At 58.2% G+C, this 16536-nt stretch overlaps 1 protein-coding gene across 5 annotated transcripts in view; it reads right to left on the bottom strand.

Annotated features, from left to right (window-relative positions):
• Positions 1–16536, bottom strand: part of LOC139757564 (activated Cdc42 kinase-like) — a 206216-nt gene that overhangs the window by 115778 nt on the left and 73902 nt on the right. For 3 of the 5 annotated variants that reach the window (XM_071678166.1, XM_071678168.1, XM_071678170.1), the window contains exon 2: positions 9420–9534. The exons of the other annotated variants lie outside the window; for them this stretch is intronic. The gene's annotated coding sequence lies outside the window, so the exon portion shown is untranslated. The remainder of the gene's footprint in view (positions 1–9419; positions 9535–16536) is intronic. 5 annotated transcript variants of the gene reach the window in all.

The raw sequence follows: 16536 nt of genomic DNA, 5'->3' as shown, positions 1-16536 counted from the left end.
GGAAACATACGACCCCGATACATGCACGTGTCGTTCATATAACCCAGGGGAAAACATACGACCCTAATACATGCACCTGTCGTTCATATAACCCAGGGGGAAACATACGACCCCGATGCATGCACGTGTCGTTCATATAACGCAGGGGGAAAACATACGACCCCGATACATGCACGTGTCGTTCATATAACCCAGGGGGAAAACATACGACCCCGATACATGCACGTGTCGTTCATATAACCCAGGGGGGAAACATACGACCCCGATACATGCATGTGTCGTTCATATAACCCAGGGGGAAACATACGACCCCGATACATGCATGTGTCGTTCATATAACCCAGGGGGAAACATACGACCCCGATGCATGCATGTGTCGTTCATATAACCCAGGGGGAAACATACGACCCCGATACATGCACGTGTCGTTCATATAACCCAGGGGGAAACATACGACCCCAATACATGCACGTGTCGTTCATATAACCCAGGGGGAAACATACGACCCCGATACATGCACGTGTCGTTCATATAACCCAGGGGGAAACATACGACCCCGATGCATGCATGTGTCGTTCATATAACCCAGGGGGAAACATACGACCCGATACATGCACGTGTCGTTCATATAACCCAGGGGGAACCTCTCCCCTTCTTTTTTCCCAAAAAACCCCCTACCCTTTCTTCTTCCTAAACCCCCCTCCCTTTTCCCCCCAAAAACTCCCCCAACTCTTCCTTCCCCCCTTCCCCCCTCCTTCCCCCCCCCCCTTTTTCTTCCCCCTCCCCCTCCCCTTTCCCTTCCCTCCCCCTTCCCTTCCTTCCCCTCCCCCAAATTCTCCTTCTTAAATTCCCAAACTCCCCCCTTTACTCCTTTCCCCCTTCTTCCCGGGGGCCCACCCCCCTTTTTCCCCCCTCCCCCCTTCCGGGCTTCCCCCCTCCCCTTCCCCTCCTCTCCCCCCCTCCTCCCCCCCCTCCCCCCTCTCCCCTTCCTCGCCCTCCCCTCCCTTTTCTCCCTCCCCCTTCACTCCCCCTCCCCCCTCCCTCCCCCACTCCCCCCCCCTCCCTCTCCCCTCCCCCCTCCCCCCCCTCCCCTCCCCCCCCTCCCCCCCTCCCTTTCCCCCCCCCACTCCCCCCCCCCCTCTCCCTCTCCCTCCCCCCCTCCACTCCTCTCCCCCCCCCTCCCCCTCCACTCCTCCCCTTTTTCCCTCCCTCCCCCCCACCCTTTCCCCTCCCCCCCTTTCCCCCTCCCTCCCTCCCCTCCCCCTTTCCCCCTCCACCCTCTCCCCCCCCCCCCCTCCCCCCCCCCCCCCCCCCCCTCCCCCCCCTCCCCCCCCCTCCCCTCCCCCCCCCCTCCCCCTCCCCCCCCCCCCCCCCCCCCCCCCCCTCCCCCCCCCCCCCCCCCCCCCCCCCCTCCCCCCCCCTCCCCCCCCCCCCCCCCCCCCCCCCCCCCCCCCCCCCCCCCTCCCCCCCCCCCCCCCCCCCCCTCCCCCCCCCCCCCCCCCCCCCTCCCCCCCCCCCCCCCCCCCCCCCCCCCCCCCCTCCCCCCCCCCCCCCCCCCCCCCCCCCCCTCCCCCCCCCCCCCCCCCCCTCCCCCCCCCCCCCCCCCCCCCCCCCCCCTCCCCCCCCCCTCCCCCCCCCCCCCCTCCCCCCCCCCCTCCCCCTCCCCCCCCCCCCCCCCCCCCCCCCCCCCCCCCCCCCTCCCCCCCCCCCCCCCCCCCTCCCCCCTCCCCCCCCCCCCCCCCCCCCCCCTCCCCCCCCCCTCCCCCCCTCCCCCCCCCCCCCCCCCCCCCCCCCCCCCCCCCCTCCCCCCCCCCCCCCCCCCCCCCCCCCCTCCCCCCCCCCCCCCCCCCCCCTCCCCCCCCTCCCCCCCCCCCCCCCCCCCCCCCCCCCCCCTCCCCCCCCCCCCCCCCCCCCCCCCCCCCCCCTCCCCCCCCTCCCCCTCCCCCCCCCCCCCCCCCTCCCCCCCCCCCCCCCCCCCCCCCCCCCCTCCCCCCCCCCCCCCCCTCCCCCCCCCCCCCCCCCCCTCCCCTTCCCCCCCCCCCCCCCCCTCCCCCCCCCCCCCCCCCCTCCCCCCCCCCCCCCCCCCTCCCCCCCCCCCTCCCCCCCCCCCCCCCCCCCCCCCCCCCCCCCCCCCCCCCCCCCCCCCCCCCCCCCTCCCCCCCCCCCCCCCCCTCCCCCCCCCCCCCCCCTCCCCCCCCCCCCCCTCCCCCCCCCCCCCCCCCCCCCCCCCCCCCCCCCCTCCCCCCCCCCCCCCCCCTCCCCCCCCCCCCCCCCCCCCTCCCCCCCCCCCCTCCCCCCCCCCCCCCCCCCCCCCCCCCCCCCCCTCCCCCCCCCCCCTCCCCCCCCCCCCCCCCTCCCCCCCCCCCCCCCCCCTCCCCCCCCCCCCCCCCCCCTCCCCCCCCCCTCCCCCCCCCCCCCCCCCCCCCCCCCCCTCCCCCCCCCCCCCCTCCCCCCCCCCTCCCCCCCCCCCCCCCCCCCCCCCTCCCCCCCCCCCCCCCCCCCCCCCCCCCCCCCCCCCCCCTCCCCCCCCCCCCCCCCCCCCCCCCCCCCCCCCCCTCCCCCCCCCCTCCCCCCCCCCCCTCCCCCCCCCCCCCCCCCCCCCCCCCCCCCCCCCCCCTCCCCCCCCCCCCCCCCCCCCCTCCCCCCCCCCCCCCCCCCCCCCCCCCCCCCCCCACCCCCCCCCCCCCCCCCCCCCCCTCCCCCCCCCCCCCTCCCCCCCCCCCCCCTCCCCCCCTCCCCCCCCTCCCCCCCCCCCCCCCCCCCCCCCCCCCTCCCCCCCCCCCCCCCCCCCCCCCCCCCCCCCCCCCCCCTCCCCTCCCCTCCCCTCCCTCCCCCCCCTTTCCCCCCCCCCCCTCCTCCCCCCCCACTCCCCCCCCAACTCTCCCCCTCCCCCCACTCCCCCCCCCTCCCTCCCCTCCCTCACCCCCCCCCCCTCCCCCCTCCCCCCTTTGCCCCCCCTCACTCCCCTCCCCCCCTCCCCTTCCTCTCCCTCCCCCTTCTCCCCCTCCCCTCACTCCCCCCCCTTTTCCCTCCCCCCCCCCTCCCTTTTCCCCTCCCCCCACTCCCCCCCCCCTCCCCCCTCCCCTCACTCCCCCCCCTCCTCCCCCTCCCCTACACTCTCCCTCCCCTCACTCGCCCCTCCCCTACACTCTCCCTCCCCTCACTCGCCCCTCCCCTACACTCTTCCTCCCTCACACGCCCCTCCCTCACTCGCCCCTCCCTACACTCTCCCTCTCCCCTCACTCGCCCTTCCCCTACACACACTCTCCCCTCACGCCCCTCCCCTACATTCTCCCTCTCCCCTTACTCGCCCCTCCCCTACTCTCTCCCTTCCCTCACTCGCTCCTCCCCTACACTCTTCCTCCCCTCACTCACCCCTCCCTTACACTCTCTCTCTCCCCTACTCTCTCCTTCCCCTCACTCGCCCCTCCCCTACACTCTCCCTCCCCTTCACCGAGACACTCACTCATCCTCATAATCGCACCTACGTCAACGGGGAAGCCACCCTCATACCTCATACCTCATTATAACGCCCTCCCTCATCTTCGAGGGGACGTATCCCTCGACCTCATCTTCACCGAAACGCTCTCACTCACCTTCAAGAAGAGGCACACTCACTCCTTTTCCTCATCAACACACTCACTGAGCCTCACTTTCATCAACATGTTCTCTCTCTCTCTCTCTCTCTCTCTCTCTCTCTCTCTCTCTCTCTCCCTCTCTCTCTCTCTCTCTCTCTCTCTCTCTCTCTCTCTCTCTCACTTAACGACATACGCAGCTGAGGTCAGTCAGTACTGGGGTGGGGACGGGGCGGGGCGGGCGGGGCTGGACGGGGTGGGGCGGGGCGGGGCGGGGCGAGCCTTGCTGGACGGGACGAGGATGGGCTGGGAATGGGCGGGACGGGGTGGGAAAGCGGGTGGGCGGGACGAGGTGGGAAAGCGGGTGGGCGGGACGAGGATGGGCTGGGAATGGGCGGGACGGGGTGGGAAAGCGGGTGGGCGGGACGGGGTGGGAAAGCGGGTGGGCGGGACGAGGATGGGCTGGGAATGGGTGGGACGGGGTGGGAAAGCGGGTGGGCGGGACGGGGTGGGAAAGCGGGTGGGCGGGACGAGGATGGGCTGGGAATGGGTGGGACGGGGTGGGAAAGCGGGTGGGCGGGACGGGGTGGGAAAGCGGGTGGGCGGGTTGGTCATGTATACAGGTCAGGCCAAAGGGAGAACAGGGCAAGCGCAACGAGGCAGGACGGGAAAGGGTAAGGCTAGGGAGAGTGGGCAGGGAGGGAGAGCAAGGGAGAGTGGGTAGGCAGGGAGAGTTTAGGGAGAGCATGTAGGCAGGGTGAGCAAGGGAGAGCGTGTAGGCAGGGAGAGCTTAGGGAGAGCGGGTAGGAAGGGAGAGCAGGTAGGAAGGGAGAGCTGGGGGGAGCGGATAGGCAGGGAGAGGTAGGAGGAGCGCGAAGACAGGGAGAGCTAGGGAGAGCGGGTAGGCAGGGAGAGCTAGGGAGAGCAAGGGAGAGCGGGCAGGCAGAGAGAGCTAGGGAGAGCGGGCAGGCAGGGAGAGCAAGGGAGAGCGGGTAGGCAGGGAGAGCTAGGGAGAGTGGGCAGGCAGGGAGAGCTAGGGAGAGCGGGTAGGCAGGGAGAGCTAGGGAGAGTGGGCAGGCAGGGAGAGCAAGGGAGAGCGGGTAGGCAGGGAGAGCTAGGGAGAGCGGGTAGGCAGGGAGAGCAAGGGAGAGCGGGCAGGCAGGGAGAGCTAGGGAGAGCGGGTAGGCAGGGAGAGTGGGCAGGCAGGGAGAGCAAAGGAGAGCGGGTAGGCAGGGAGAGCGGGTAGGCAGGGAGAGCGGGGAGGCAGGGAGAGCGGGTAGGTAGGAGGAGCGCGAAGACAGGGAGAGCAAGGGAGAGCGGGTAGGCAGGGAGAGCGGGGAGGCAGGGAGAGCGGGTAGGTAGGAGGAGCGCGAAGACAGGGAGAGCAAGGGAGAGCGGGTAGGCAGGGAGAGGTAGGGAGAGCGGGTAGGCAGGGAGAGCTAGGGAGAGCGGGTAGGCAGGGAGAGCTAGGGAGAGTAACATCATTAAACGCACATTACCCAAACTATGTCGGCTTCCCCCACCACTCCCAGGGACATACTGGCCCACTATGGACCAGTAAATACAGGCCCAGTATGGCCCAGTATGGACCAATAATATAGGCATACAATGGCCCACTATGGACCAATAAATTCGGGCGCAGGATGGCCCACTATAGGCCAATAATATAGGCCCAGCATGGCCCACTATGGACCAATAATACAGGCCCAGTATGGCCCACTATGGATCAAGAATACAGGCCCAGTATGGACCACTATGGACCAATAATATAGGCATACAATGGCCCACTATGGACCAGTAAATACAGGCCCAGTATGGCCCACTATGGACCAGTAAATACAGGCCCAGTATGGCCCACTATGGACCAATAATATAGGCACAGTATGGCCCACTATGGACCAAGAATACAGGCCCAGTATGGCCCACTATGGACCAATAATACAGGCATAGTATGGCCCACTATGGATCAAGAATACAGGCCCAGTATGGACCACTATGGACCAATAATGCAGACCCAGTATGGCCCACTATGGACCAAGAATACAGGCACAGTATTACCCACTATGGACCAAGAATACAGGCCCAGTATGGCCCACTATGGACCAATAATACAGGCCCAGTATGGACCACTATAGACCAAGAATACAGGCACAGTATGACCCACTATGGACCAAAAAAATACAGGCCCACTATGGACCAAGAATACAGGCCCAGTATGGCCCACTATGGACCAATAATGCAGACCCAGTATGGCCCATTATGGACCAACAATACAGGCCCAGTATGGCTCACTATGGACCAAAAAAATACAGGAAGTTCTGTGGGGTAAGGGAGGAGGTTACATGGGTGTGTGGGAAGTGCTGTGGGGGTGTGGGAGGGAAGTTAATACTGGTCAGCTGATGTGGTGATCACCCACCCATCTCTCCCTCCGGCTCAACACACACACACACCAGCGTCCACAAACACACACACGGTAACTTGACACCCCAAGCCTTGTACTCTGTGTCATGTTGTCCCTTGTACCGACGGGGACTGTGTCATGCTGTCCCTTGTACCGACGGGGACTGTGTCATGCTGTCCCTTGTACCAACGGGGACTGTGTCATGCTGTCCCTTGTACCGACGGGGACTGTGTCACGCTGTCCCTTGTACCGACGGGGACTGTGTCATGTTGTCCCTTGTACCGACGGGGACTGTGTCATGCTGTCCCTTGTACCGACGGGGACTGTGTCATGCTGTCCCTTGTACCGACGGGGACTGTGTCATGCTGTCCCTTGTACCAACGGGGACTGTGTCATGCTGTCCCTTGTACCGACGGGGACTGTGTCACGCTGTCCCTTGTACCGACGGGGACTGTGTCATGCTGTCCCTTGTACCGACGGAGACTGTGTCATGCTGTCCCTTGTACCGACGGAGACTGTGTCATGCTGTCCCTTGTACCGACGGAGACTGTGTCATGCTGTCCCTTGTACCGACGGGGACTGTGTCATGCTGTCCCTTGTACCGACGGGGACTGTGTCATGTTGTCCCTTGTACCGACGGGGACTGTGTCATGCTGTCCCTTGTACCGACGGAGACTGTGTCATGCTGTCCCTTGTACCGACGGGGACTGTGTCATGCTGTCCCTTGTACCGACGGAGACTGTCATGTTGTCCCTTGTACCGACGGGGACTGTGTCATGCTGACCCTTGTACCGACGGGGACTGTGTCATGTTGTCCCTTGTACCGACGGGGACTGTGTCATGCTGACCCTTGTACCGACGGGGACTGTGTCATGTTGTCCCTTGTACCGACGGGGACTGTGTCGTGCTGGAAATGTACCGACAGAGACTGTGTCATGTTGTCCCTTGTACCGACGGGGACTGTGTCATGTGGACGAATGGAACGAAACGACCAGAGATTATAATATGTGGACGAATGGAACGAAACGACCAGAGACTATAACGTATGGAAGAATGGAACGAAACGAACCAGAGACTCTAACATGTGGACGAATGGAACGAAACGAACCAGAGACTCTAACATGTGGACGAATGGAACGAAATGACCAGAGACTATAACGTATAGAAGAATGGAACGAAACGAACCAGAGACTCTAACATGTGGACGAATGGAACGAAATGACCAGAGACTATAACGTATGGACGAATGGAACGAAACGACCAGAGACTATAACTTGTGGACGAATGGAACGAAATGACCAGAGACTATAACGTATGGACGAATGGAACGAAACGACCAGAGATTATAACATGTGGACGAACGGAACGAAACGACCAGACTATAACGTATGGACGAATGGAACGAAACGAACCAGAGATTATAACATGTGGACGAATGGAACGAAACGAACCATAGATTATAACATGTGGACGTATGGAACGAAACGAACCACAGATTATAACATGTGGACGAATGGAACGAAACGAACCAGAGACTCTAACATGTGGACGAATGGAACGAAACGACCAGAGACTATAACATGTGGACGAATGGAACGAAACGAACCATAGATTATAACATGTGGACGAATGGAACGAAACGAACAATAGATTATAACATGTGGACGAATGGAACGAAACGAACAATAGATTATAACATGTGGACGAATGGAACGAAACGAACCAGAGACTCTAACATGTGGACGAATGGAACGAAAAGACCAGAGACTATAACATGTGGACGAATGGAACGAAACGAACCAGAGACTCTAACATGTGGACGAATGGGACGAAACGACCAGAGACTATAACATGTGGACGAATGGAACGAAACGAACCAGAGATTATAACATGTGGGGGAGGACCCTACCAATATTAGTACACTGTGCAGATGTACAAAATGATATTAGACACACACACACACACACACACACATACACACACACACATACACACACACATACACACACACACATACACATACACACACACACACACACACACACACACACACATATGTATAATTTTATTGCAAATCATTGATAAAATAAGGCCGGGGGGGGGGGGAGGGGGGAAGGAAGGGATACAGGATCCGTTGTATTATCAAGACGATACATGTTGTAGCAGCAAAGACTACAGCTGTTGTAGGAGCAGGACTACAGCTGTTGTAGGAGCAGGACTACAGCTGTTGTAGGAGCAGGACTACAACTGCTGTAGGAGCAGGACTACAGCTGTTGTAGGAGCAGGACTACAACTGTTCTAGCAGGACTACAGCTGTTGTAGGAGCAGGACTACAGCTGCTGTAGGAGCAGGACTACAGCTGTTGTAAGAGCAGGACTACAGCTGTTGTAGGAGCAGGACTACAGCTGTTGTAGGAGCAGGACTACAGCTGTTGTAGGAGCAGGACTACAGCTGTTGTAGGAGCAGGACTACAGCTGTTGTAGGAGCAGGACTACAGCTGCTGTAGGAGCAGGACTACAGCTGTTGTAGGAGCAGGACTACAGCTGCTGTAGGAGCAGGACTACAGCTGTTGTAGGAGCAGGACTACAACTGTTCTAGCAGGACTACAGCTGTTGTAGGAGCAGGACTACAGCTGTTGCAGAAGCAGGACTACAGCTGTTGTAGGAGCAGGACTACAGCTGTTGTAGGAGCAGCACTACAGCTGTTGTAAGAGCAGAACTACAGCTGTTGTAGGAGCAGGACTACAACTGTTCTAGCTGAACTACAGCTGTTGTAGGAGCAGGACTACAACTGTTCTAGCAGGACTACAGCTGTTGTAGGAGCAGGACTACAGCTGTTGTAGGAGCAGGACTACAACTGTTCTAGCAGGACTACAGCTGCTGTAGGAGCAGGACTACAGCTGTTGTAGGAGCAGGACTACAGCTGTTGTAGGAGCAGGACTACAACTGCTGTAGGAGCAGGACAACACCTGTTGCAGGAGCAGGACTACAGCTGCTGTAGGAGCAGGACTACAACTGTTCTAGCAGGACTACAGCTGCTGTAGGAGCAGGACTACAGCTGCTGCAGGAGCAGGACTACAGCTGCTGTAAGAGCAGGACTACAGCTGTTGTAGCAGCAAGACTACAACTGTTGTAGGAGCAGAACTACAGCTGCTGTAGGAGCAGGACTACAGCTGTTGTAGGAGCAGGACTACAACTGTTCTAGCAGAACTACAGCGGCTGTAGGAACAGGAATACAGCTGTTGTAGGAGCAGGACTACAGCTGCTGTAGCAGCAAGACTACAGCTGTTGTAGGAGCAGGACTACAGCTGTTGTAGGAGCAGGACTACAGCTGTTGTAGGAGCAGGACTACAACTGTTCTAGCAGGACTACAGCTGCTGTAGGAGCAGGACTACAGCTGCTGTAGGAGCAGGAAGGTAGGGGGGGGGTGTGGTTTGTACTGACCTGTGTGTGTGTGCTTGCGCGCATACGTGAGCCAAGAGCAGGTGGGGGTGGACTTGTACAACATGTGTGTGTTGATGTCCTCCTCCGCCTCCACCGCTGCCGCTCTACGACTCACCTGGAACAGAAATGGAACATTCAGTAGCTGTCGACTTCCCTTCCCTATCCATATATATATGAGAGAGAGAGATTAAATAAGGACAAAGGCGACTAAAAAGGTGAGGGAGTTGATATGGCGGTGGAAATCATTATCCTCCCCTCCGTTTTACTTTTTCCAAAAGAAGGGAACAGAGAAGAGGGCCAAGTGAGGATATTCTCTCAGAGGCTCAGTTCTCTGTTCTTGACGCTACCTCGCTCACGCGGGAAACGGCGAATATATGTATATATATATATATATATATATATATATATATATATATATATATATATATATATATATATATATATATATATATATATCAAATACACAAAAATTGTTATATTAATAGCAGTGAAGGTCTCTTCGATGTATACCAGACCGAGCGTCAGCAGGTGCTCTGTGTGTGTGGCTGACACCTGTGCTGACACCAGCACGAGGAGGAGGCCTGGGGGGTAGGGAGGGTGTTGATGCTGACCCCTGTGCTGACACCAGCACGAGAAGAAGGCCTGTGGGGTAGGGGGTGTTGATGCTGACCCCTGTGCTGACACCAGCACGAGAAGAAGGCCTGTGGGGTAGGGGTGGGGGTAATGCTGACACACAATGTCCCTCCCCTGCTGACACCAGTATGGGGAGGGGGGAGAGAGGGGGAGGGACGACGAGGGGTACTGCTGACACCTCCCCCTCCCCGCCCTCTCAAGCTGACACCAAGAGAGAGAGAGAGAGAGAGAGAGAGAGAGAGAGAGAGAGAGAGAGAGAGAGAGAGAGAGAGAGAGAGAGATGGTTCGTGAGTGGCTCCTGACACTCACTCCAACCCCACCCCTACCACCACTGCTGACACTCACTCCCCCCCCACCCACTACCAATGCTGACACTCACTCCCCCTTCCCCCAGTCACCACTACTGACACTCCCTTCCACCCCCCCACCACCACTACTGACACTCCCTTCCCCCCCAATAACACTGCTGACACTCACTCCCCCTTCCCCAATCCCAAACAACCACTGCTGACACTCACTCCCTCCTTCCCCCTAATACCATTACTAACACTCACTCCCCCCCCCTCACCCCAAACCACCACTGCTGACACCCCCACCCCAAACCACCACTGCTGACACCCGTACCCCAAACCACCAGTGCTGATACTCACTCCGCCCCCACCCCTAAAACACCACTGCTGACACCCCCACACCAAACCACCACTGCTGACACCCCCACACCAAACCACCAGTGCTGATACTCACTCCCCTTCCACACCAAACCATCACTGCTGACATCCCCACCCCAAACCACAACTGCTGACACCCGTACCCCAAACCACCAGTGCTGACACTCACTCCACCTCCCACCCCAAACCACCACTGCTGAGACCCCCGTACCCCAAACCACCACCAGTGCTGACACTCACCTCCCTCCCTCCCCCCTCCACTGCTGACACCACTAGTGGTCGCCGCCGTCAGCGTCGTCAGCAGTGGTGTCTCCAGCCTGGGAAGAGCGAGGCGCTGTCACCACCCCTCGAGTGTGGGGCCCCCACACTCTAGAACACATTCTTGCCCGCCAGTCATAGCCATCACCCTTGACGTGGGGGGAGGGGGGTGAGGGGGAGTAGCCATCACCCTTGACGTGGGGGGAGGGGGAGTAGCCATCACCCTTGACGTGGGGGGAGGGGGGGGAGGGGGAGTAGCCATCACCCTTGACGTGGGGGGAGGGGGGGTGAGGGGGGAGTAGCCATCACCCTTGACGTGGGGGGAGGGGGGGAGGGGGGAGTAGCCATCACCCTTGACGTGGGGGGAGGGGGGGAGGGGGAGTAGCCATCACCCTTGACGTGGGGGGAGGGGGGGTGAGGGGGGAGTAGCCATCACCCTTGACGTGGGGGGAGGGGGGGAGGGGGGAGTAGCCATCACCCTTGACGTGGGGGTGGGGGGGAGGGGGGAGTAGCCATCAACCTTGACGTGGGGGAGGGGGGAGGGGGGATGAGGGGGAGTAGCCATCACCCTTGACGTGGGGGTGGGGGGAGGGGGGGAGTAGCCATCACCCTTGACGTGGGGGGTGGGGGGGAGTAGCCATCACCCTTGACGTGGGGGTGGGGGGGAGGGGGGGAGTAGCCATCACCCTTGACGTGGGGGGGAGGGGGGATGAGGGGGGAGTAGCCATCACCCTTGACGTGGGGGGGAGGGCGGGATGAGGGGGGAGTTGCCATCACCCTTGACGTGGGGGGTGGGGGGGAGGGGGAGTAGCCATCACCCTTAACGTGGGGGGAGGGGGGATGAGGGGGGGAGTAGCCATCACCCTTGACGTGGGGGGAGGGGGGATGAGGGGGGAGTAGCCATCACCCTTGACGTGGGGGGAGGGGGGAGAGGGGGGATGAGGGGGGGAGTAGCCATCACCCTTGACGTGGTGGTGGTGGGGGTGGGGGTGGGGGTGGTGGGGGAGGGGGAGGGGGTGACGACACCACCACGTCCCCCCCACCACCACCACACTACTCTCCCCCCTTCCCCACTCCCCCCACACACCCCGCTGGGCACGTGACCCTCCGTCGCCAGGCACCGCGGCTCTCTCTCTACCCCATCACCCCACAACCCCACTCCACGCCAACTGTGGGGCGTTTAGATTGTTTACCCTACGTCAACTGTGGGGTGTGAGTGTTTACCCTACGTCAACTGTGGGGCGTTTAGATTGGGGCGTTTAGATTGTTTACCCCACGCCAACTGTGGGGCGTGAGTGTTAACCCCACGCCAACTGTGGGGCGTGAGTGTTAACCCCACGCCAACTGTGGGGCGTGAGTGTTAACCCCACGCCAACTGTGGGGCGTGAGTGTTTACCCCACGTCAACTGTGGGGCGTTAGACTGTTTACCCCACGCCAACTGTGGGGCGTGAGTGTTAACCCCACGCCAACTGTGGGGCGTGAGTGTTTACCCTACGTCAACTGTGGGGCGTGAGTGTTTACCCTAAGCTAACTGTGGGGCGTTAGATTGTATATCCCACGTCAACTGTGGGCGTTATTGTTTATCCCCACGCCAACTGTGGGGCGTTAGACTGTTTACCCCACGCCAACTGTGGGGCATTAGATTGCTCATCCCACGCCAACTGTGGGGCATTAGACTGTTTACCCCACGCCAACTGTGGGGCATTAGATTGCTTATCCCACGCCAACTGTGGGGCATTAGACAAGCAAATGTTTACACCACGCCAATTATGCAACGTGAACTCTACTGTCCAACCACACTCACTCTACTGTCCAACCACACTCACTCTACTGTCCAACCACATTCACTCAACTGTCCAACCACACTCACTCAACTGTCCAACCACACTCACTCTATTGTCCAACCACACTCACTCTATTGTCTAACCACACTCACTCTACTGTCCAACCACACACTCTTTAAGTACCTGTCAATGACGACATCGCCCGTCACTCTACCGTCCAACTGTCACTTTCTACATCGATTCTCATCAAAACAATTCTCAAGGGGAAGGGGGAGAGAGAGAGAGAGAGAGAGAGAGAGAGAGAGAGAGAGAGAGAGAGAGAGAGAGAGAGAGAGAGAGTGTGTATACCATCAGTCAACCCACCACAAGGCATTACCATATGCACTGGCTGTACCCACACACACACACACACACATGTTCCATGTACTTACCCCATACACCTCACCCACCCACCCACCCACCCAAGGACGGCCAAGTGCCATTAGCCCACTCACACTGAAATGCTCTTAAATATATATATATATATATATATATATATATATATATATATATATATATATATATATATATATATATATTATCCCTGGAGATAGGGGAGAAAGAATACTTGCCACGTATTCCCTGCGTGTCGTAGAAGGCGACTAAAAGGGGAGGGAGCGGGAGGCTGGAAATCCTCCCCTCTTGTTTTTTTTTTAATTTTCCAAAAGAAGGAACAGAGAAGGGGGCCAGGTGAGGATATTCCCTCAGAGGCCCAGTCCTCTGTTCTTAACGCTACCTCGCTAACGCGGGAGATGGCAAATAGTTTAAAAAAAAAAAAAAAAAAAAAAAAAAATATATATATATATATATATATATATATATATATATATATATATGTATATATATATATTTTTTTTTTCCAAAAGAAGGAACAGAGAAGGGGGCCAGGTGAGGATATTCCCTCAGAGGCCCAGTCCTCTGTTCTTAACGCTACCTTGCTAATGCGGGAAATGGCGAAGAGTTTGAAAAAAAAGAAAGATATATACATACATACATACATACATACATAGATTGAGAGAGAGAGAGAGAGAGAGAGAGAGAGAGAGAGAGAGAGAGATTCATTATACTTAGTCGCTGTCTCCCGCGTTAGCGAGGTAGCGCAAGGAAACCGACGAAAGAAATGGCCCAACCCACCCACATACACATGTATATACATACACGTCCACACACGCACATATACATACCTATATATTTCAACGCATACATATATATATACATACACAGACAAATACATATATACACATGTACACATTCATACATGCTGCCTTCATCCATTCCCGCCGCCATCCCACCACACACACACACATATATATATATATATATATATATATATATATATATATATATATATATATATATATATATACGAATAAAGTGCATATGAACGCGCACCTTCATAGAACACACAAACCTCCAACAGCCAGGATCGAACCCGGGACCCTTGTGCCACAGGCGGGAATGCTACCACTAGGCTATGGGCCTGGCTAATAGGAAATAACCATTCGAATACTATGTGCTCGAATACCCTTCGTCTCACGTTGGTGAGCAACGGGGTCTACACCGGTCATTTCCCAACAGGCGCACATAGCCAGCAGATAGCGTTTAACCGAACCTAACTTTACAACTCGGAGGTACATGAATTCGAATACAGTCCATTCCCGCCTGATGTGGTATACCCGGGTCGACGTGCTGTCAACAGATCGAACCAGGGCATGTGAAGCGTCTGGGGTAAACCATGGAAAGTTCTGTGGGGCCTGGATGTGGAAAGGGAACTGTGGTTTCGGTGCATTATTACATGACATCTAGAGACTGAGTGTGAACGAATGGGGCCTTTGTTGCCTGTTCCTGGCGCTACCTCGCTGGAAAGGGGGGGGGGGGTGCTATTTGTTGTGTGGCGAGGTGGCGACGGGAATGAATAAAGGCAGACAGTATGAATTATGTACATGTGTATATATGTATATGTCTATGTATGTATATATATGTATACGTTGAAATGTATAGGTAAGTATATGTGCTTGTGTGGACGTGTATGTATATGCATGTGTATGTGGGTGGGTTGGGCCATTCTTTCATCTGTTTCCTTGCGCTACCTCGCTAACGCGGGAGACAGCGACAAAGTATAATATATATATATATATATATATATATATATATATATATATATATATATATATATATATATATATATATATACAGACAGCCCTTTCCGATGACCCTGTCATCACCACCACCACCACCACACTTGAACCATCTCCTGGTCTTGCTTCCGACTCGCACCTGACGAGATGACAGCCAGCCACTCGAGAGAGAGCTTTTTGCGGCGGGGTTGTGTAATGGCGCGTCATCCACCTTGCAACCCGGAAACACTTCTTATGACACCAGAGGAACACCACGTACGTGTGACACCAGAGGAACACCACGTACGTGTGACACCAGACGAACACCACACGTGTGACACCATACGAACACCACGTGTGTGTGTGTGTGACACCAGAGGAACACCACGTACGTGTGACACCAGACGAACACCACGTACGTGTGACACCAGAGTAACACCACACGTGTGACACCAGACGAACACCACGTGTGTGTGTGTGTGACACCAGAGGAACACCACGTACGTGTGACACCAGACGAACACCACGTACGTGTGACACCAGAGTAACACCACACGTGTGACACCAGACGAACACCACGTGTGTGTGTGTGTGACACCAGAGGAACACCACGTACGTGTGACACCAGAGGAACACCACGTACGTGTGACACCAGAGTAACACCACACGTGTGACACCAGACGAACACCACGTGTGTGTGTGTGTGACACCAGAGGAACACCACGTACGTGTGACACCAGAGGAACACCACGTACGTGTGTGTGTGACACCAGAGGAACACCACACGTGTGTGTGTGTGTGACACCAGAGGAACACCACGTACGTGTGACACCAGAGGAACACCACGTACGTGTGTGTGTGACACCAGAGGAACACCACGTGTGTGTGTGTGTGTGACACCAGAGGAACACCACGTGTGTGTGTGTGTGACACCAGAGGAACACCACGTGTGTGTGTGTGTGTGACACCAGACGAACACCACGTGTGTGTGTGTGACACCAGAGGAACACCACACGTGTGACACCAGACGAACACCACGTGTGTGTGTGTGACACCAGAGGAACACCACGTACGTGTGACACCAGACGAACACCACGTACGTGTGACACCAGAGTAACACCACACGTGTGACACCAGACGAACACCACGTGTGTGTGTGTGTGACACCAGAGGAACACCACGTACGTGTGACACCAGACGAACACCACGTACGTGTGACACCAGAGGAACACCACGTACGTGTGACACCAGACGAACACCACGTACGTGTGACACCAGAGTAACACCACACGTGTGACACCAGACGAACACCACGTGTGTGTGTGTGTGACACCAGAGGAACACCACGTACGTGTGACACCAGAGGAACACCACGTACGTGTGACACCAGAGTAACACCACACGTGTGACACCAGACGAACACCACGTGTGTGTGTGTGTGACACCAGAGGAACACCACGTACGTGTGACACCAGAGGAACACCACGTACGTGTGTGTGTGACACCAGAGGAACACCACGTGTGTGTGTGTGTGTGACACCAGAGGAACACCACGTGTGTGTGTGTGACACCAGAGGAACACCACACGTGTGACACCAGACGAACACCACGTGTGTG

Source organism: Panulirus ornatus, chromosome 27 (genome assembly GCF_036320965.1).
Source record: "Panulirus ornatus isolate Po-2019 chromosome 27, ASM3632096v1, whole genome shotgun sequence".
Classification (NCBI taxonomy): domain Eukaryota; kingdom Metazoa; phylum Arthropoda; class Malacostraca; order Decapoda; family Palinuridae; genus Panulirus; species Panulirus ornatus.
This window is presented reverse-complemented; position numbering and strand designations above follow the sequence as displayed.